This window comes from Sturnira hondurensis, unplaced genomic scaffold, assembly GCF_014824575.4.
Source record: "Sturnira hondurensis isolate 20B ecotype Veracruz unplaced genomic scaffold, ASM1482457v3 Scaffold0015509, whole genome shotgun sequence".
NCBI classification, from domain to species: domain Eukaryota; kingdom Metazoa; phylum Chordata; class Mammalia; order Chiroptera; family Phyllostomidae; genus Sturnira; species Sturnira hondurensis.
In genome coordinates, this window is record NW_028088140.1 from 5,169,351 (window position 1) to 5,193,555 (window position 24,205).

Consider the following 24,205-nt stretch of genomic DNA (forward strand, 5'->3'; position numbering starts at 1 on the left):
TGCACACGTGTGTATGTATATATAGGCTCAACCAAAAAGTGTTCTGGGTGACAGAGTTGATTTCCATCTGCACAGCTCTTTTTCTTGTCACAGACAGGTAGCCAACAGTTGGCAGATCGGCAGCACACTGCTGAGTTATGTTTACTTGGTAAGTAAACCTGCAGACAAGTGGAGCAGCACTGACTTCGCAACCCCAAATAACGAGGCTCCTGCCTGTCTCTCACACTTCGTGCTGAGCACTTTCTTCTTTGTTTCCTCTGTTCCAGGCAATGAAGTCCTTTGCGGTCCTAGACACAGCGATGCTGTCCTAGACACACAAGCACCCTAACCACTGTCTGTCCTAGAGACTTCAAACTTGCTTTCCTTTGGCAGGGAATACCTTGTCCCTGACTTTTTACTTCGGTGACACTTCCTCAGGCCCTCCTTCCCCGACCACTACTGTAGTGCTGCCTCTTTATTCTCCACCACTATGTGGTCTATGTTCTGATACCATTTGTTCAGTCTGCAAGCACATATTCATGCATGTGTTTAGGGGCTGGTTATTTGGCTTCCTTACTAGGCTGGAGGGTCCGTGCATGCAGAGCCCCTGGGTTTCGCTTCTCAGACAACTACTGATTTTGATACACGTGATGGGATGTGAACAGGTTAGTGTCAACCATGCTGATGCTCCAAGATACTAATTTACTTCTTCTAAGCTTCCCAGAATAATTTGCATAATCTGAATAAGAACCGGGTCCTCAGACCCAGATTGTCCAATCTATAAAGCCATTGCTCAAGTCTCAGCAAGTTTAAGGTTAGGCAATTTATAAAGGAGAAATAGAATACTTCATGTAAATAAACAATGCATTACCCTTGCCTGGGATTTTCTCAGCCTGAATCATTGTAATGTTTTGATGTGCGTTTGCAATACTGTCATTCTCTGCAGAGTCCCTGTCATGTAATAGCTACAATTTATAAGCAGCTGAATATTTAAATGCCAAACACTGGGGCCCCCTCAGGAAGCAAGGCCACCCAGACCTGCCTTCACAAAGCTTATGGTTCAACAAGAAAATGTTAACCGAGCAATAAACATACGAGTGATGAGTAAGAAGAACACAGCACTATAGGAGGACATTCCAGGACCCTCTGATGTTTTCTAGGGATCAGGGAAGATTGGCACCTGAGAATGGACAGGAGTCAAATAACGGGGGTTGGGGAGGAGGGCAGAACAGTGATTCAAGCAGCGCAGGGCTGTTGAAAAGGCCAAGGAAGAGAGCAGGCTGAGTAAACCCTAAGATCTAAAACAAGCCCAGTGAGGCTGGAATGCAAAATAAGGGGGAGCAGAAAACAAGGAAGGAGGCTGAGGGGATAGCCAAGGGCCAGATCTTTTGTGTCACAGCCAGAAACTTGGACTTTGTCCTTTTACACCAGGGCATGACACGCCGCCCCTTCTACCCCTTCACCCCCTATGTATAAACTGTTTACAACACTACTGGGCATGTAGCACTTGTTAAATATATTTTAGGGACTATTAGAAGCTCATTAAAGAAATCAAAGCAGTGAAAGAAAAAACTGAGACAGTTTTTTTTTACTTCAGGAGAAGGCATATTGTAGAAGAAAGGAAATGTAATCAGTACACTATGTGACTCAGCTATGAAAAATATTTATTTACTTATGCGTATTTTATGTAACACATACATAAAATAAAATAAAAATAATAAATAAAATAAAATAAGATAAAATAACACATTCGTGTTTAAAACTAAAAGAATTTTACTAAATATGTTTGAATGATTTGTGGACAGTCAATACATATCTAAAATCAAAAAATCAAGAAATGCCTTTAGGAACACATTATTTAGAAATAAGAAAGTAAATACCAGAATAAAGAGTTGAAAGATCTGTAAGCAGTTACATCTGAGGGGAGGGAATATAGAAAACAGGGTAAGGTGGGGCTTGGCACTATTTTTACTTTCTTATAATATTTATGTATTTTTATTTCTGTGATTATTTACTATGTATATAAGGGAGTTTTTTGACAGAAGTATAAATTAAACACGCACACGCAAAGGCCCCACAGAATTATAGGAAGGTTGCCATGACGCCCCCCACTGGCCTCTCGCGGTTGGTTCTGCTGATGAGTCATTCCCATCCGTCCTTCACCTGCCAGTCAAACGGCAGGTAAATCCACCCCTCCGTTTGTCGATGTCATACATTGGACTGCCAAGCAACCTTTGGATTTGCATTGCTGGGGACCCCTAGTTATCTGCTGAGGTTCCAAGTTGGCTCTATTTAATGGATCCTTAGCACAGACTAGGGCCCCAGGGAAGCAAATCTGTGGGCGGCTCCCAAGTCCCCAGGGTCTCCACAGGAAGCCTCCGGATAAGAGGCAAGTTTCAGCTCCAATTCAGTGAAGCAAGATCCAGAGAGAGCGCCCATTCTCTTTGATTTGGTTGACACACTCACTTGTGGAAAGAAGATGGACTCACAAGACGCTACAGAGTTGCAGCAAAGATCTCATCTCATCACTTCATACCCCCCTCCCCGGAGATGTCTGATGCTTAGCAAGAACAGAACTCGCACTATCTTCTACTAACTATGAAGAAAAAATAGTGAGAGAAAGATCATAATTGAAACAATCTATGAATAGGGAAAGCTGTTTAAAATATTTTCAAGGACTTTAGATGGACCCCTTTTACTGACAATGTTAATGGAAAATTACTCTTATTTATTAAAACAATTCCCCTGATTTTCTCTACCAGAAAAAAGTTTTATTAGGCTACTTTCAGTGAATAGATATACTTAAAGCAAACCAAACAAAAAAGGTGTTAAAATATTTTATAGATGATAATTTTTACTTTTTCAGAGTAAGTTTTACATACAATAAATTTTTAAGTGAAGTGTTATTATCCTAACAATTTTCCTCTACTTAAAATCAGTGAGGATATTATCTCTTCAGCATGTAAGTTTTTTTTTCTTTTTTTACTAAAAACTGGGTATTTTCCCAAAACAAATGCCAACTATTTCTTCATTATATTTTAAAAGAATAACTTCCATGTAAGTAAATGTTCATGTTAAATGCTATTAAGTATAAACAGCATAACTAAAAATAGCTCAAATCTTCTAGCTACATTTTGTTAACAATCTTGCTCTGGCCAAGTTCCCCATTAATTGCACAATCTCCATTTGGGGAAAGACAGAACTTAATTGTTTCCAAACAAAATTTCAAGTCTACATACAGTTTCCTTCCTCTGGTTGGTTTCAGTTAAATGAATTACTCTTTTATAAGGGATAATGCAGAAGGGGGAACTTCTCCAATAAACAAATTTGACATGTGCCTTTCTTCAAGGGCTTTAATTATAAAGTTGCAATAGATAAGTTTTGTGACAATCGTCTTTGGCAAGATTTCAGGTTTTTTAGAGCATTCCTTTCATCTTTTGCCTTACACTTCATACAGACAAATAGCAAACAGCAAATGCCAACTTGAAAAAAAGAGCTATTTAATGCTATTAGGGCCTAGGGGCCTTGGAGACAAAGCCAAAAGAAATTCTAATACAGTTCAAGCAATATTATATGAAAACTTTTATCAGCTCATTAATCACCCCTTCTAAAGTTAAAAAAATACAAGTAACTTGTTTATGACACCAAGGAAACATGTTCTGGGTTGGTGAATGTTACTTTATGGACTTTTCAAGTACCCTTTGAAAAGTCATGAAATATTTAATATTCAAAGCATAGTTATGTAGATACATGGAGAATAAGGTACTCCCAACCTGGTTAAACCCTACTGGGAAAAAATAATCTTCCTGTCAGTACCTTTTGTCTTTCCTGAACTAGACTTCACTAATAAGTCACCTACGATTTAGTGGAATTTCAGCATGGGGCATATGAAGAATTAAACGCAGAGCATAAGAGAGAGGTGATGGGAAGAGATCCACACCAGATCCCACCAACGTTTTGGCAGTGAAAGGTCTTTCAGGCAGATCTTTAGAAGATACATCCTGCACAGTGATTTCTATAATCAAGGGCACTATACTTCATATAAGTTCTTATTTAATCCTCTCAATGCTTATGGGGAAATTCTCCAGTTATTCGCCTCCAATGAAGAAAACAGCACATAAAATAGGTCAATGATTTGAGTGGCAAAGTTAGGAATTAAATGGGGGCAGCTTTACTCCATGTGCTTTTAATAACTATGTAAAGTTTTTGTTCCCCTTTGATTTACATGTGACTATTTGTGCAGCAGAGACACACATGGGTGGGAGAAGGATGTGCGTGTGCAACAATGACATCACAGGCATCTTCTCTGGGTGGGAAGACTGGGTTTTCCTTTATATGTGAGTTCATAATTGATTATTATAATGATTGTATATTGCTCATGTAATAAATGTTAAATGTTATTTCAAGAATTCAATTAAATGGTAACAATTCAAGTTGAATTGTTTAATGACTAAATGAAGACAATGGTTCTATTCTCCCACTATTAATAATAAAAATAGCTAATTGTTTTGGAGCATTTATTTTGGAAAGAACACTGTGTCATGTCCCAATTTTCTACAATGTAGACGTTATTTATTATCCTTCCTGTGCAAATGCTGAAAGTGAGACAGAGTTTGCATAGTTTGCATGAGGGCCCATTAACAACAAGTGAGGAAACTGTAGCCAATCTCCAGAGCGGACCACCGAACCCGCCCCTGCTCCCCGCCCCGCCCCCTTCCCCGCCCAGCGGCAGTGTCTCCCAGGAACCAAGATTGGGGAACAGGGCTGGCAGCTCTCGGGATCTGGAGACTGAGACGTGGAAGGAGCACTGGTATCAGTTGCAATTCAAGGCTAGATTGTTGGAGCCTTTCGTGTCCTAAGTAGAAACTCGTGAAGCCATTTTAGAGTTCTCTTTATGGAGAGAGAGCATTCTTACCAACCTTTCGCACTTTATGCACAAAAGACACTTTGACAATTAAAGTACTTATCAGTATGTTATAATAATTTTTGTTGAATTTTGATATAATAAAATACAGAGCCCAAGGTTTCAATAAATATTTTCATGGTTTAAATTATTCTACATAGCAAATTATAAATGCTTACATTTCGTCCTGGAATAGAAGATATAGTTTAGGTTACAATCCTATATTTGAAGCAGTTGTTTAAGTACCTAGCCACCAAATAAGGAGATCCAAGATACTAATCAACCAAAAGGAGGAGCTTAAGGGGAGAAAAATTATTATAACAGAAGAGATAATGATTTAAGTTTATGTCCGTGACTTTATATGGATTTTTAAATAAAGACTTTAATTAACCTTGAACTCTAAGAAATTGCTCATGACACCTGTCAATCTACTTTGACAATATATGTATAAAATTTTGATGTTTTTCAACTAACCTGATGCTAACAGATTCTTAGATTCTGCAAATAGTCTTTTAGGATGTTGTAGGGGCAGTGGTATATACGGTTATGAAATGAGCATCAAAGTTTTGTTTGTTTGCCTTGCATTGATGTCTAAATAAATAAATATCTCCTGAGGCTAATTGTTAGAAAGTGGCAAAAATCATGGCAGTGTTCTGCTAGTTTTCACACGGAGTGGAAGTGGACCTGAAGCTCCTTCCCAGTGAGCGTTTAGTGAGCGATCTAATACGTTTCCTCCTAAGAGCATTTGTAAGTATTTCAAAGCTTGTTTATTTAGGAGAGAATCCCACTTTCTCTTGCAGAGCCTTAATTTCATTAAGCTCTTTATTTTATGCTTTTATCCCCCAGTGAGTTACTTAAGCTGGTTTCTTTCTTAGTACATGGGGAGAATTATTCATTTCATCTCTACTTCTTTAGTATTGGACAGCATCATGATACATTTCAAGCCCTAACTACACACGCATGTTAAAAATAATTATATACTGCCTATCACCCCATAATAGTACTGTCTGGTGGTCCCATTAAATTGTTACTAGATTTTTCGGTGCCACAGAATCTGTCCAGCTCTTTGCTTCCTGCTGGAAAGGTCTGCAAAGTCAAGTGGCAGTTTCCTCTCCCTGCTCTCAATCACTTTTCTACATTTAGCTGAGTTCTTAATCCCTTTTGCTTTTTTAGGAGAAAAGGAAAAACAGCTGTCACAAGAAGGGCGGGGGCGGAATCATGTCTTCCCCTTTTATCTCCAGGGCCATGAATCAATAAAATATAAAGACAAAAGTGCTCCATCTTCTGGCCGAGGACGATACTGCACCTGCAGATATTCCCTGTTGTAAAAAGCAGCTTTTCATCTGGGAGACAAGGTTCCAAAGATACCTATTGATGAATCCTCCAGTATCATCAAGAATAAAACGCCTTTCTCCTAATCTCAAAAACTTGAAGTCGTTTTTTTCTGATCTTATTTTCTTCCTTTATTCACTCCTACTAACCTGAGTCAGCTAATAGTTCAGGCTTTGGCTTGGCAGCAGACAACTGCCCCAGTCTGCTCATGTCCCAGCACAAGTTACTTAACATTTCCAATCCTCAGCACCTCAATTTAACATAAATATAATGACTTATACCATCTATGTAATTGTGAATATAAGTAAAATAAGATTTGTAAAATACTTAACTTCACATCAGGCACATAGAAATCACTCAACAAATGTAAGCTGCTCTGATTATAATTATAATTATTGCTATGGCATTTATTTTTTACCATTTCAATTCAATTTGATGTAAATTTTCCAAACCTTACTATGGTCAAGACACTAAGCAGAGTAGCAGGATTTTTTTTTTAATCCTCACCCAAGGACATTTTTTTTTGTTGCTTCTAGTGTTATAGAAAACAACTTGGCCACTTTCGGGCAGATGGAGTGGAACTTGATTTACCCTTGCGGAACCAGAGGAGGCAGTCTCCAAATTCTGGGCCCCGAGCTCCGGCAGGGGCTGGTTTATATAGTGTGGCATGCGGAAGCGATTTTACTAAGCCTACGTGGCAGAAGCAGGTTTACAGAAGCAAGAAAGCAGGGCTGCTGAGAAAGCAGGGCCTGCTGATAGGGTCATACAGTGTTCTTTTGTTCTTACTTCTTAGTTACTTAGTTGCTCACCCCTCCTATCTCAGTGGCTCAGCAAACGGACCAGGTCCTTCTGACTTGTCTGGGCTTGTCTACACAGGTTTCCTGCTACACTGAACTGAACTGGAGATCATATGGGGCACATATGTACCCAAACCAAGGATTGGGGATCAAGTATAGAAGCCATAACCTAGGTACGTGCCTGACCCCACAACTTTTGGGTTATGTGATGATGTTCTGACGAACTCAGCCACACTGGCCAGGGCAGGATTCCTTTTTAATGTAGCCTCTGCTTTCAACAAATTAATAATCTACTAGCAGTGACAAAGAAGAATTTAAATAACTATAATACAAGGCAAGATATGGTAGATGACAACAAGAACTGTAAAGTGTCTAAGAAAGTGCTTCTCAAACTGTAAATAATGGCTGTACCAGTTACTGGGGATCCTGTCCAAATGCATGTTTGATTCCATAAGTCAGGGGCAACATCTGAAATTCTGCATTTCTAATAAGCCCCCAGGTGATGGTGATGCTGCTGGTTGGAGGTGGGCCCTTTAAGTAGCAAAGTTTGAGGATATTGCAGTATGATATAAGAGTTTGTATTTAGCTTTGTATATCACCATATCTGTACCAGTTTCTTAAGGGCTGCCTGTTTTCCGATTGGTTGTTATCCATGACGAGCGTATTGGTATACATATTATGGAGAGTCACTCTGGATATAAATATTAAAGTGCCACAGGTGGACACAGGTAACCAGGTTCTTGGTAATTGGGACAAAGAATTGAACCAAACAACCAGAGTTTATAGCAGAGAACATGGGAGCAGGCCAACTCCAAGCAGAGATTGACCTCATGGGCTGGAGGGACTCTATTCTTATAGGGCAGATCCTTCCTGGCTAGTTTTGGCGGGCTTTTTACTGTGACAAGTAGCTGTAAAGCGAGGTCTCCCATGGTTCTCCTGGATTGGCTGCCAGGGAAGGGGGTCCCACAGTGTTACCTAGTTGACCCCCCTTTTCCTGGGGTCCCCCTGTACTAGGTTCACCTTTCCCTTCACCAGAGAATTATAGCTCTCCATGTTAAAGATTGGTGAAAAGGAAAGGAATTACTTATTCAAGTTATACAGACTTAAGAGTAATGACTTAATGTCTTCATCAAAACCCCGAAGTCCCTTAAAACACCCACAAACACAACAGTCCTTCTTTCCCCCTTTGCCCAGTCCAAGGTACCGTATCTCAGAAAAAGAAATAGAGAGCCGCGTGGTGCTTCTCTGCTAAAGCTGCATGATGATTCTCCTCATGGCTACTGGGGGAGGGGTGGTCCCCCCACTCTGGTTCTCTTTGCTAAAGCTACATGGTGATTCTCTCTCATGTGGCTGTGAGAGTCCCCATTCTGGCCAAAAGCATGTGGTTCTCTCTTCACTGGCGGCCGGGTCTGTGCTCAAATCCCCCTGCGGATCTTCCTCTGTCGCCCCATTTCCAACTGCTCCCACAATCGACCACACCCATCAGGACTCCCACATCCTCCCAGCTTTACTGGGCTGCCATCATGAGTCTGGGCAGGTGTGGCCCCATGGCGTGGAGCCAGTCATCTCCAAGCTCTCACACAGGCCCTGTAACAGGGGCTGGGAGCTGCCTCCCAGTTACATCATGGGTGGAAGTCACCCCCTTCTCCCTGGCTCAAGGCAGGGTCACGGTTATTTAACATATCTATGAAACCAGTTAAAGGTTAAATACCATTCTAGAGGTTATCTGCAAAACTGTTGCTATGCAAAACAACTCAGTGGCCCTGCTCCATGTTTCCCATCCCCCAGTTCAGACTTATGGGGGTGAGGACATCGCATGTTTTTAATATTTCCTGGACACCCTGGGTTCTGGACCCCATTACAAATCCTTCTGTTGGGGGCCCCCTGGCTGAACCCTCCTACAAAAGTGCTCTGGTGGACAGCATACATTCGGTTTTTTAAGGCAAATAGGTCATTGAGTAAGTGGCCTTTAAAACTGGTGTTGAAAGATTAAAAGGGTTTTACTTCTGCTGCTTGTGTGCTATACTCCTACTACCCTTTCCAAACACCATGGTTACTGTTCATTTTGAATATAAAGTGCCTCCTATAACGGCACATCTCTGAACCTTTGAGAACAGACTTGTTTGGAGGAATTATGTATCAGAGCTTGTTTCCATCTTTTTAGGGCTTCACTGTTGTCGTTTCTGGCTTTGCAATAAAATTAAACAATAAGGAAGTACTATGCATCCTCTACCTTACAGGTGAAAACCTTATGCATGCTCTAGTGGCTAATACCAACTGTTGAACCGGATACCAATTTTCAATTAAAATTTTTTTCAATGCCCAGCTTGAAAAATTGGGAAATCAGCTGCCCAGGACCCAGGTTCCCACTTGGAGGCAATCAGCTGGCGCAGTGCAGCCAGAGCCCTGGGTGGGACCTGTGCCCCAGCCTCCGCTCTCAGGACAATCTCATCAGCTCTCACGCCTGACCCACTTCACTCTCTTCTGTAAATGGGCCTCCACAGGCTTTTGAGTTTGTGATCCTATCTACCTAAAGCCCGGGAGCCATCTTGATTTGGGGAAAAAAGTGTGGTGTGTTATTAACATATAACTACTATACATGATGGTTTTCAGAATACAAAGTGACTGTTTTTTCAATGAAAACAAGTCTTACTATCATAAGCAGAGTAAATTTAAAGCTAGCATATGATAGTGTTACCCAACAGGGGTCCAAGGTGGGGGCAATACTTGGCCCACCAAGGGATGCCAAAAACTGCTACAGAAAACAGGGGCCCCTCCCAAGGACAGTATCCTAATATCTATTGGGCTCTTCTGTCCACCGCCAATTAGAAAGACATTTCTCAATGCCAGAGATTTGTGGAAAGGAAACAAAATGTTTATTTAATGCTATTCAGGCCTAATGCCTTCATTAAAATATCAAAGTCTTTAAGGGTATACACCTACACACACACACACACACACAGCGCTCCCTTCTCCCACTGTCCCAACTCCAGGTACCGTAAATCAGGAAAAGAGCACACGTCCATTTTTTCAGGTCGCTGGCACTGTGGGCTGTGTCGCCTGTCCAGGCAGGATCTCCAATTAATCCAAAGTCATGTGGCACCTTCCACTGCCAAGAGTTCTTTGTACCAAGTTCCAGTCAAAGTCTCTCCTGCTTTCCAGGCCACTCGGCCAAAGGGAGCGCCCCAAAGCCTTGTGGGCCTCTTCTACCAAAGCTGCAGGAGTCCGCACTCCACCAAAAGCGTGTGTCTTTCTTCTTCACCTGACCGCAGGGATCTCCCTTCTGGCAAAACTACGTGGTTTTCCCTTTTCACCTGGGCAAGAGAGGGGTCCTAACTCTGGCAAAACCACATGGCTCTCTCTTTTATGACTAGAAGGGGGGTCCTAACTCTGCTGAAACTGCATGGCTCTCTCCTTCACCTGGGCAAGAGGGGGGTTCTTAACTCTGTTGAAGCTGCGTGGCTCTCCCTCTAATGGCTGCCGTGTCTGGGTTTTAAATCCCACCATGCCCATCTTCCTCTGTACCCTTATTTCCGACTCCTCCCATGATCAGTCACACCCGCCAGGACTCTCATATTATTACAATTCTACTGGGCTGCCTGGGCTGCCATTGTTAGTCTGGACAGGTATGGCCCCATGTCCTAGAGCCAATCTCCTCCAAGCTTCCACGCAGGCGCTGTAACTCAGGGGATCTGCCCCCCAGTCACATCTTGGGGGGAAGTGACTTCATTCCCCTAGCTCAAAACTTAGCCACAGCTATTTAACATATCCATGAAACCAGTTAAAGGGTATAGATACGTTAAATGACCATTCCAGAGGTTAGCTGCAAAACTGTTGCTATGCAAAATAGCTCTCAATGGCCCTGCTCCATTTGTCCCTTCCCCCAACTGACACCTGGGGTTGGGGTGAGGACATCTTATATGTCTCTCCAATATTCCTATACACTTTGAGTTCTGGACACCATTCCAAATCTTTTTGGAGGGGGGGGAGGCCTTGGCTGCACCCTGTATCAATAGCTCTCTTGGTTTACACTTTTTATTTTTATTCATCATTTCACTACTCAGTTCTGCTCATGGTTCCTACCTTCCCTACCATGGAAGTAAAAGGAAATCTGAGTGAGGAGAAAAGGGTAAACCAAAGAATCAATATCCTATTTCATGAGTAAGGCACTTGGAAAAGCTGTGCTGGTAACTTTAATGAAGCAATAGAGAATTCACATAAAGAAACCAGAGAAAAGTGTTTTTTTTTCCAACCTAGATTCTCTGCTTCCAGAATTTTATTATCAACTCAGTAAAACCTGGGAAAATCAGTAAAATATTCAGTTTCTTGTGCCTCATTTACACCTTATGAGAAAGAAATAAAGAAAATAGTTTGGAGTCATTTTGAAAGTATTTTCAGATCACTAATAATAGGCATGTTTTTTAATTAAGGCCCTGTTTCTGTAACAGGGCACAGTCAGGAGGGGGCCCCTAAAAAAGGATTTCAGATGGGGTCCAGGAAATATTAAGATGTCCTTACCACCTCCCCCTACCAGCGGGAAGGGACGAATGGAGCAGGGCCATTGAGAGCTGTTTTGCATAGCAACAGTTTCCCAGCTAACCTCTGGAATGGTCATTTAACATATCTATAACCTTTAACTGGTTTCATAGATACGTTAAATAGCTGTGGCCATGCTCTGAGCCTGGGGGATGGAAGTGACTTCCACCCAAGATATAACTAGGGGGCAGGTCCCCCGAGTTACAGCGCCTGCCTGAGAGCTTGGCGTTGATTGGCTCCATGCCATGGGGCCACACCTGCCCAGACTNTTTTTTTTTTCCAACCTAGATTCTCTGCTTCCAGAATTTTATTATCAACTCAGTAAAACCTGGGAAAATCAGTAAAATATTCAGTTTCTTGTGCCTCATTTACACCTTATGAGAAAGAAATAAAGAAAATAGTTTGGAGTCATTTTGAAAGTATTTTCAGATCACTAATAATAGGCATGTTTTTTAATTAAGACCCTGTTTCTGTAACAGGGCACAGTCAGGAGGGGGCCCCTAAAAAAGGATTTCAGATGGGGTCCAGGAAATATTAAGATGTCCTCACCACCTCCCCCTACCAGCGGGAAGAGACAAATGGAGCAGGGCCATTGAGAGCTGTTTTGCATAGCAACAGTTTCGCAGCTAACCTCTGGAATGGTCATTTAACATATCTATAACCTTTAACTGGTTTCATAGATATGTTAAAGAGCTGTGGCCATGCTCTGAGCCAGGGGGATGGAAGTGACTTCCTCCCAAGATGTAACTAGGGGGCAGGTCCCCCGAGTTACAGCGCCTGCCTGAGAGCTTGGCGTTGATTGGCTCCATGCCACGGGGCCACACCTGCCCAGACTAACAATGGCAGCCCAGTAAACTTGTAATAATACGAGAGTCCTGGCGGGTGTAACTGATCATGGGAGGAGTCGGAAATGGGGCTGCAAAGGAGGACTGGTGCGGGGATTTAAACCCAGACCCTGCAGCCATTGGGAGAGCCATGTGGTTTGGGCAGAGTTAGGACCCCTCTTGCCCAGGTGAAAGAGAACCACGTGCTTCACCAGAATGGGGACCTCTGCAGCCAGGTGAAGAAGAAAGCCACACACTTTTGGCAGAGTGTGGACCCCTGCAGCTTTGGTAGAAGGGGCTCACATGGCTTTGGGATGCTCCCTTTGGCCCCATGGCCTGGGGAGCAGGAGAGACTTTGCCTGGAAGAAGGGTGAAAGAACTCTGCCAGTGGGCCATGAGAAGGTGCCACATGGCTTTGGATTAATTGGAGATTCTGCCTGGATGGTGACACAGCTGATGGTGCCAGTGGCCTGAAGCACAAACGTGTGCTTTTTTCCTGATTTTCAGTACCTGGGGGAGGGCAGAGGGAGTAGGGAGCGATGTGTTTGTGTGTGTGTGTGTGTGTGTGTGTGTAGGTGTAGGTGTATATCCTAAAGGACTTTGGTATTTTAATGAAGGCATTAGGTCTGAATAGCATTAAATAACCTTTCCTTTTCACAAGTCTCTGGCATTGAGAGATGTCTTTCCTCTGGCAGCGGACAAACGAGCCCAGTAGGTGGTCAGGACAGTATTAGTATACCGTCCTTGGGAGGGGCCCCTGTTGTTCTGTAAAAGCTTTTTGCATCCTTGGGTGGGCCAAATATTGCCCCTCCCCTCCTCCGGACCTCTGTTCTGTAACCTCACCAACAACCTCTGTTGTGGCCACCCGGAGGCATAAAGCTGCCACTCCCCCTTCTCCGCCTTCACGCTTCCAGCAGGTCCCCAGCTGCGTGCCTGCCTCCGGATTTCCCTGACATCGGCCACTGACACACCTGCAGTCTTAGAAGGATGATGCTTGACTCCACTGTCATTGCTTGTTCCCAGTCAACTGACAAGAAACTCTTTCTCCATTTCTTGCCATGACTTAGATCACATGACATCAATATGTGTGGATGGTGTCATGGATAAATTGCGGGCTTCCTGTGGGCCACTAACACTGCGCACCTCACATTAGGTGCCTATTGTGTATAAGACACTGGTGAGTGCAAAGCTAAATAACTTCCTGTCTACACGCAGCTTACACCACCTATGGTCTTTGCCCCATCGCTTTGTAGCCACTGACCCTAGAACTTTTATTTTACCCTGGTGCCTTACCGCTTCTGTTTACCTGACATGCTACATAACTACTTTTAGGTTATTTATCGATAGCTCTCTCCAGCTCCCACAATGCGAACTCCATGTGAGCAAGGACTTTGTCTGTGTTCACTGCTTTAGACTGTGTTCCCCAGACTTTAGAATACAACCTGACACAGAAGACCCTTGGTATACATTTGTTAGAATCAGGTCTTCCAGAAAATGTGGAAGACCTGCATTTGTGTTCAGCTTTGACCAGTAAGAAGGATTTCAGCCAGTGAGAATGAGGGAAAGAATTCTCTCGAAGAAGGAGTTGGCCCAGAAGTACAACCAAGGTAATAAAGTGACTCTGAGATGGAGAAACGAAACAATATGCTGGACTGTATTTTACAATTAGTTTTATGAAAAACTCTTCTTTGCCCTGGCTGGTGTGTCTCAGTGGATTGCGTGCTGGCCTGTGAACCAAACTGTCACCAGTTCGATTCCCAGTCAGGGCCCACAGTGGGGGGTGCACAACAGACAACCACACATTGGTGTTTCTCCCTCTCTGTCTCCCTCCCTGCCCCTCTCTCTAAAACTAAATTACAATCTTTTTTAAAAAAGAAAAATAGTTTTTGTACGCCGTATGTTTTTGATATTTCAATGACATGTATAGGCCTGCTCTGAGTACTTTCAGATGGATCTAGGTCCAAACGGATACATTGTAAAGGAAAAATAGGTGTTAATATCATGGGAATGAAATTAAGTTGATAAGTTGAATCCAGAAATCAGGGAAGCCGGGAGGAATGATAAGGGTAGGAAGAAAGAATAAAGCCAGAGTGCTCGCCTGAGTGGTTTGACATGTGCTCATGTGTTGTTTTATGTATTTATTTTTAAAACCTATGTTTCTAGTCCTGCTTATCCTGTCTCGGTGGCCCCTTCTGTGATAGGTGGTCATCCTGAATGTTGACACCTGGCAACGACAGCCCTGCTTTGAGAAAATAGGTGGGAGATTGGAGGAGGCATTTCCATTTTGGCTCACTCCTCTTACAGAGAGAGGCAACCTTGACATTATACAGCAAGTTTCTATCATTTATGGAAATGTTTTTAAAATCAAGAAGAATACAACATCTCCAATGTGAGTCATTAATAGGTTTGAAGAAAACCAAACATTTTACTTTGTCCCTCCATTTCTGTCTTCTCCACAATGTGTCAATGTAATGATGACTTTAAAAATATATGTGTATAGCTTTTTAAACAGTGCTTGTTTGAATGGTTTATATCCAAATAATTCCTCTGAAAGTGTACCAGCTTGCAGAGAACGTCTGCCTCCCTCCCTGTTCCTAACTGCCCTGAACAGGCAGGCTGTGACTCCAGGTCTCCGTCCTGCTTCAAGTCAAAGGGACTCTCCCCAGCACTACAGCTGGTGAGATCAGCTCCGGGGAGCATTTCTACAGCTGGGCCTTCATGCGATGAAGTGGGCTGCAGACACGTAGCTGCCCGACTCCAGCCTTCAGTCATGTCTTCCCAGCCCATTTTCCAGTACGAAATTTAAAATTTGCAGTGTCTCAAATGCCTTTAGGGAGAGTCTCCCACGGCCCTCACTGCGGGGGGACGGGAAGGGAGTTGGGAGTCTCATCACAGCTACCTCCAGTAGGGAGCTGTGTGAGAAACAATTTATCTGAGCTCGCCAGGTCTTAATTATCGAGGGCGGATAGCAAAGAATTTGAAATGCACAGCCAACTGGAAATGCCGAGTTGGCCTCTAAAATGCAAAAACAATAAAAGGCCCTGGGGAAGACTGCACTCTCCCTAGTTGCCTTAGAAGACAGATTAATGTGACAATTTCAGGAATTTGGAAATTGAGCCTACCAACCAGCCACCCGCAGAGGATGCCAACCCGCAACCCCACTTGGAACTTTTGGGTGATGTGGGATTAGACCCACTCTGGGAACCCATTCAGTACTTATAAAGAGCCCTGGGGACCAAGCAAAGGGTGTGTTTTTCTTTTTTTCTACCCATCATCCTCTAGAAATAAAATTGGATTTTTTTTTAAATGCAAGCCAGGGGACAACCACTTCCATCCTTGCACCCCAGCCAGATCTGGGATGCACGCGGCCACCTCAGACATGGATGAAACAGCAGCATACAAATCACAGAGGGGAGGAAGGGCAGGGAGAGGAAAACTGTCCTAGTAGAACTGGAGCAAAACCTTGGTTGGAGCACATATCTCCCAGTCCTGAAGAACGGTATGAAGATTTTATTGTGGAGAACAAAAGGCTTTAGAAGCAAAAAGGAAAACAAAGAATGCTCAAAGGAGAGGGAGGGGGTGAAACAACTACACTCTTCCAAGACCTGAAACCTGCCCCAGCCCAGGTCACAAAAGACAGCTACACAATAGAAACAGAAAATGTCTGGGTCACATTGGGCAAGGATGCCAGTATGACAATATTTTCTCATAAAATGAGATTCTATTTCATCACCATATGCTTTAGGAAAATTCAGTATGCTCCTGACAGGCTTCTAACATTTTTCCCCAAGATGGTTAAAGCTTTAGGGAATGTGTCAAAGATACTTAGCACCCACTGCATTTTTTAATATTACACATTGGTAATTCTCTGGTTCATGAATTTTAATAATACCGTTGCAGTTCAGGTTGACAATCGCTCTCTCCAGCGCTGGCGGATAAAAACATGCAGCAGCACATCCTGTTTTGGTTTAGTTCCAGTACACTGCGAAATCTGGGAAGGGAAATTATATACGGAGACCTTTTCTTCAAAGAAAAGGTCTGCTCAGGTGGGATACAAACGTTATCTGAGGAATAACTGCAAAACACTGGTGGACGATATTCCTAAGTAGAGCTCACTAGCCATTGTGGAAAAGGTGATCATTAAAGATTGATCATTCAGTCACAGACATATGACTTCAAACTAACTAACACAGATGAGAATTAAACGGGAGATTAAAATGAGTCATTTTGTGCCGTTTGCTCTGCACACCACCACGTGGAGGACTTTCTAAGATATTTCTACAGCCTTCTGCTCTCGCTGCCGCCGTATTTGCAACCCTCCTAGCACCTGTGCATGCCTCGTGGACCATTCTAGATTCATCAGACGTGCCATTCCACACCTGAAAAGTGCCAGGTGAACAATAAGGTACTATATACAGCACAGTGGATTAGGGGCTCTACCATTAATAATGTATTAATAGAAAAGTGAAATTACCTATTTTCCCTTTCGTCTTGCTTCCTTGTCTTTAGTCTTCTTTTTTATTTCTGTCAAATGCTAATTGTATCTTTCCAGCCACCTGGGCATCAAATACAATATACTAGTCCTTCGTTCTTCCTATTCTCCAGCCACCTTTTCCAGTTAGCAAACTCTGCTAGTTCTCTGCTGGTTCTTTCACTAATACGGCCTTTAAGCCATCTGTCCTCTTTCTATTCCCATTTCTCAAAATCAGGCCCTCATTTTATACCTAGACTCTGCTAAAAATCTCTTAATAGCTTCCTGCTTCCAGGTTGGTTCCTTTCCAATTCACTCCCTTTGTTGACACCTGGTAGATGTTTCCAAACATGCTACTTTAATCTTGTCACTCCTCTGTTCAAAAACACAGGCAACCATCACTTGTAGGATAAAGAACAAACTCCCTATCACCTAGCCCAGGGCCAAGGTAGGCAGCCCAGACTCTGCAGCTGCACCTTCCACTACATCTCAGAACAAGCCCTTGGTGGCATGTGGACTGCGGGAGTGACAGCTGCTACTTGCCTGCCAGCAGCGCCTTCCTTCTCGAGTGGTAGTTCCCTGTGAGATCCACAAAGCCTTTGCCCTCAGGCCCTTCCCGCCTGGACACTCAGCGCTTGTTCAGGGACCACAGTGTATCACATGGCTGCAGGGCCCCAGCCACTGCTGCATCTGTGCACATGTCTTATTTTCCCCAAATAGATGCCTGCTGGGGAGGGTACAAACCTTTAAATAACATTTATTAAGCATTATCTGTGTGCAAAGCCCTCCCTGAGATGCCACAAAGATGGGGAGGGGGGGCAGGCGTGCGTTTTAGTCCCTTTGGACTGCTATAACAAACTACCACAGGCCAGATGGGTTATAAACAACAAACACTTATTTCTCACAGTTCTGGAGGCTGGAAATCCAAGCCCAGGTGCCAGCACGGCCCGGTTCCATAGAGGACCCTCCCTCAGAGCCAGACTGTAGACTTCTCACTGTGTCCTCAGAAAGTGGAAGGGGCCAGCACCCTCTTCTACAAGGGTTCTAATGCCCTGCAGGAGAGCTCCACCCCCCCGAACTGATCACCTCCAGAACCCACCCTCCAACTACCTTCATCTGGGGAGTTAGGGTTTCAACATGTGAATTTTGAGGGACACAACTTCCAGACCCTAGAAGGAAGGTCATATTTCTTTGGCAATCTACAAAGACAAATATGGCACTGTACATCTCCCAGCCATCCAGTGCATATTCTGAGTGAATTGATTACTGTAACTTTGATGTAAAATTAAAATTTCACAACCTGTCAAAGTGAAATTCCATTAATGTCTTTGTTTTACAGAAGACAAAATATGGTAAAGAGAGGTGAAATATTGGTAAGCAAGTCAATATCTTAATGCACATTTTTGTTTTCTATTCCGCTGCTCCAACTGCCAAGTCCTTCTATTGCTCATCGAGAGAGACTGTGTCCCGGATTCAACTTCTTTTTCCACTGGAAATAAATGAATTGCTCTTCTGCCTGTGGCATGTTTTTTGGCTTCAGTCTTTTGTCCAACGAGGCACTGAGTCTTACATCCTGGTCTCTCCGTTTTTTATATGATTTTCCTGATTTAGATCCAATAATAGAAAGCCCAAAGTCTTTGGAAGTGAAGCCAAAAAACAAATAAATCAAAATAGATGTTTCTTGTGCCCACATTCACATTACCCTAATTTCTAGCTACAAAGATCATTTCAAATTTTTCCCAATACTGAATTTCAAAAAATGTTTTTGATCACATGCCTCAGCTAGTTTCCGTTAGACAAAAATATATGTGCATTCAGGAATATTTTATCTTTATCATAAACAGATTTTGATGCAAGAGGCATTAATAAAGCCTGTGCCTTGTCTTCACTCATGTTACTTGGAGGNAGAGAGGTGAAATATTGGTAAGCAAGTCAATATCTTAATGCACATTTTTGTTTTCTATTCCGCTGCTCCAACTGCCAAGTCCTTCTATTGCTCATCGAGAGAGACTGTGTCCCGGATTCAACTTCTTTTTCCACTGGAAATAAATGAATTGCTCTTCTGCCTGTGGCATGTTTTTTGGCTTCAGTCTTTTGTCCAACGAGGCACTGAGTCTTACATCCTGGTCTCTCTGTTTTTTATATGATTTTCCTGATTTAGATCCAATAATAGAAAGCCCAAAGTCTTTGGAAGTGAAGCCAAAAAACAAATAAATCAAAATAGATGTTTCTTATGCCCACATTCACATTACCCTAATTTCTAGCTACAAAGATCATTTCAAAGTTTTCCCAATACTGAATTTCAAAACATGTTTTTGATCACATGCCTCAGCTAGTTTCCGTTAGACAAAAATATATGTGCATTCAGGAATATTTTATCCTTATCATAAACAGATTTTGATGCAAGAGGCATTAATAAAGCCTGTGCCTTGTCTTCACTCATGTTACTTGGAGGATGAGAATAGGCCCAGTGATAAATCATACTTCTTTAGTAGGAAAAAGTGACTTTACACTTTGAAAGTAATATAGCCCAAACAGAACATGTAAAAAAGATTTTTTGTTTTACAGGAGAAAAAACAGCCCTAGCACTATGATATTAACAAAGATTATTTATAGTTTCATTCACTCATTCATTCATTCATTCACTGAACATACACTTTTGGAGATTTTACTAACTCCCAGCCACTCCATCAGGCATGGAGCTGTGAGAATTTCTTTTTCATTCTCCAAAATCCCATAATGGCATGTATTAATTTTATAGTGAGAAACAAGATTCCTAACTGTAATGTAGTTGTGATGGTTAGTTTATAAGTCAGATTAACTGGGCCACAAGGTACCTAGACATCTGGTTGCACATTACTCTGGAGATTTCTGTGAGAGTGTTTAGAGTGCTTTTGAATGAGAGTATCATGTGAATTGGCAGACTGAGTAAAGTGGGTTGCCCTCTCCAATGGGGGTGGGCCCCATCCAGTGAGTTGAAGGCCATCAGCTGTTTTTGCAACCCCGGGACATTCATATAAACCAAACTCTCTTCACAGTGATGGCCTTTGCCTTATTTCGGCAATTTTTGTGCCTGCCATTGCCATATCTCTCATCTCCCTCACCGTTTTTGTGTGCTTCTTTCGGCAGAGGCCTCTTTTAATACATGTGTTCAGAGTCAGGCTATTAGGCTTGTTTAGAAATGACTCTGCTGACTGTGAGTGACAACTAAGAGTTTCTCCTGTACGTCAAATTCTAACACTCCAGGACTCAAGCAGAAGTCAACATCCCTTTTTGCTTCTCAGTAGTTGGTCTGCTTACATCCAGGTTTCAGTGCGCAGGCACCTGAAAGGACGAGATATATGAGTTTGAACACTGGGAAAAATGAGCTACTAATGAAAAGTTGGGTAATACATATTCATATGTATAAGAATATATATCCCTTGTTATGTATATATGCAAAGATAGGCCCTTTGGTATAGTTCACACACATGAGGTATTTGTCCCCTTCATCATAAAATGAAATGTAAAAATCTGAATTGTATTATTGCTAAATTATTTTTTACAGAAGATTATGTACTAAAATCTTTCAAAAATTCTTCAGTTACCTAACTCACAGTTATTAAATTTACTGTTTGCCTTTTTTCAAATTTTAATTTAACATAAAAACTTATTGATCTACTTTTTAAAGGTCAAACTAGTTTAATTGCTTCTTAGAATATAATGTTCTTAGCTCAATCAAGTACCATAAATTTCATCTCTGTGCAATGAATTTAATAACCCTTTTAGCCTGTGGTTGCAGAAAGTAGTTCAGAGCTTTGAAGATTTGTAAGCGGAACCCCTTCAAGTCCCAGGGATGGTCTCATTAGGTTGATGAAAGCTCTGCGAACACCTTGGCCATTCTGCAGTGAAGCAGCCATTGCGTGATGGCCCAAAGCAGTAATAGGGCCCCAGCCCAGTTCTAGAAACTTTACACGGGGGTCAAATCCCTTAGGGCCACACATTTTTTTCTTTTGCTTTGTTTTGTTTGACTCTATTAACGATGAAGAAAAAGTGCTTCAGAGAAAGAAACGCTTTTATTGTCTTACAATCCTTTATTTTAAAGTTATTGTATTATGAGTATTTCCTTATGTCTGGAATGTTCTTTTTTTTAAATTTTATCAACTACAGTTTACATTCAATGTTGTTTTGTATTAGTTCCAGGTGTACGGCATAGTGGTTAGACAATCATATACTTTACAAAGTGTTCTCTCTGCTATTTCCAGTACCCACCTGGCACCATACATAATTATTAGACTATTATTGACCACATTCCCATGACTGTTTTGCAACTACCAATCTGTATGTCCCATACCTTCAGTTTTACATCCAGTCACCCCACTCCCCTCCCCTTTGGCAACCATCCATCTGTTCTATATGAGTTTGTTTCTTTTTTGTTTGTTCATTTATTTTGTTCTTTCGAATCCACATACAAGTGAAATCATAGGGCATTTGTCCTTCTCTCACTGATTATTTCACTTAGCATACCCTCTAGGTTCATCCATACTGTGGCAAATGGTAAGATTTTTCTTCCTTTTTGTGTCCAAGTAATATTCCTTTGTATATATGTACCACCACTTTTTTATCCAGTCATCTGTTGACGGGGTCTTGGGTCGCTCCCATATCTTGGCTACTATAAATAATGCTGCAATAAACATAAAGGTGTATATATTTCTTCAAACTAGTGTCTTGGGTTTTTTCAAGTATATACCCAGAAGTGAAATCTCTGGGTCTTAGCATGGTTGCATCTTTAATTTTTTGAGGTAATTCCACTGGGTTCCACAGTGCCTGTACCAACCAACTGTGCATTCCCAACAGTGTATGGAAGTTTCCTTTTCCCCACATTCTCACCGACACTTGTCAATCATTCATTTATTGATGATAACCATTCTGACAGGTGTGAGATGATACTTCATTGTGATTTTAATTTACATTTTTCTAATGAGTGACGTTGAATATCTTTCCATATGTCCACTGACCATCTGTCCGTCATCTTTGCAGAAGTGACCATCCAGGGCTTTTGCCAAGTTTTTAAATGGATTGTTTGGTTTTTTGGTGTTGAGTTTTGTAAGTTCTTTATAAATTTTGGATATTAACCCTTTACCAGATGTATCATTAATGAATACATTTTCCCATTCAGTGGGTCATCTTCTTATTTTGTTGATGGTTTTCTTTGTTGTGCAAAAACTTTATGGTGATGTAGACCTGTTTGTTTATTTTTTCTTTAGTTTCTCTTGCATGAGGAGATATATCAGAAAAAATATTATTGAGAGAAATATTCAAGATTTTACTGTATTTTAGAATTTTTATGGTATCCAGTCTTACACTTAAATCTTTAAACCACTTCCAGTTCTTGTATATGCTGTAAGATATTGTAATTTCATTTCTTTACATGTCTGTCATATTAGACAGGTCTGTCTAATAGGTTCTTGCCTCTTTTGTCAAATATTAATTGACCAAATGGGTGCAGGTTTATTTCTGGGCTTTTGTACTGTTTCATTGATCTGCATGTCTGCTTTCGTGCCAGTCCCAGGCTGTTTTGATTGCTATGGACTCGTATGGTTTAGTATCAGGTAGTGTGACTCCTCCAACTTAGTTCTTCTTTCTCAAAATTGCTCTGGCTATTCAGGGTCATTTTTGGTTCCATATACATTTTTCAAATATTTGTTCTTGTTCCGTGAAATATACCATTTGTATTTTGATAGGAATTGCTTTGAATCTATAGATTGCTTTAGGTAATACAGACATTTTTAAAAAGTTGATTCTTTCTGTCTATGAACACTGTATATGTTTCCATTTATATCCTGTATCTTCTTTAGTTTTTGTCTTCAGTGTATAATTTGCTGAGTACCGGTATTTTACCTCTTTGGTTAAATTTATCCCTAGGTACTTTTTTGTGCAATCATAAGTGGGATTGTTTGCTTAGTTTCTCTTCATGATAGCTCATTATTGTTGTATAAAAATACAACTAATTTTTGTATATTAATATTATATCTTGCTACTATACTGAATTTATCTATCAGTTCCTGTATTTCTGGTAGACTCTTTAGTGTTCTCTATACATACTATTATGTTATCTGCAAATAATAACAGTTTGTTTCTTCCTTTCCAACTTAAATGTCTTTTATTGTCTGATTGCTGTGGCTAGGACTTCCAGTACTATGTTGAATAGGAGTGGTGAAAGTGGACCTGCCTGCCTTATTCCTGGTCTTAAGGAAAATGCTTTCAGTTTTTTCCCACTGAGTATGGTGTTAGCTATGCATTTCTCATATCAGGGCTTTATTCTGGTAAGGTATGTTCCGTCTATTCCCACTTTGCTAAGAGGTTTTTTTATCATAAACGAGTGCTGGATTTTGTCAAAAGTTTTTCTGCATTTATTGATATGATCATATGATTTTTATCCTTCATTATATGTATGTGGTGTAGCACATTTATTGATTTACAGATACTGTACCAACCTTGCATCCAAGGAATAAATCCCACTTAATCATGATGTATAACCTTTTTAATGTACTGCTGGATTTGCTTTGCTGATATTTTGTTGAGGATTTTAGCATCTATATCTATCAGGAATATTGGCCTCTAATTTTTTCCTTCATAGTGTCTTTATGTGGTTTTAGTATTGGGATAATGCTGGCTTTGTAAAATGAAACTGGGAGTCTTCCTTTCTCTTGAATTTTTTTAAATAGTTTGAGAAGGAGAGGTGTTAGTTCCTTGATGGTTTGGTGAGATTCACCTGTGAAGCTGCCTGGTTCAAGACTTTTATTTGTAGGAAGTTTTTTGATTACTGCTTTAATTTCATTAGTTGTAATCAGCCTGTTCAGATTTGCTATTTGTTCTTGATCCAGTTGTGAGGTATGTTTCTAGGAATTTATCCATTCTTTCAGATTGTCCAGTTTGTTGCCATATAGTTGTCTGTAATATTTTTATAATCTTTTGTATTTCTATTGTGTCCATTGTTATTTCTCCTCTTTCATTTCTGATTTCATTTATTTGGGTCTTCTCTTGTTTCTTCTCAATGAATCTGGTTAAAGACTTGTCAAGCTTTTTTTTGTTTTCAAAGGACTAGCTCTTGGTTTTATTGATCCTTCGTATTTTTTTAAGATTCTATTTTGTTTACTTCTTTTCTGATTTTTATTATTTCTTTTCTTGTATTCATTTTTGTCTTTGTTGTTCTTTTCCTAGTTCCTTTAAGTGTAAAGTTAGATTTTTTTTCTTATTTGATATTTTTCTTGTTTTTTCGAGGTGGGTCAGTAATGTGACAAATTTCCCTCTTGGGACTGTTTTCAAATTCACTCTGTCCCATAGATTTTGGGTTGTTGTGTTCTTATTTCCATTTGTTTAA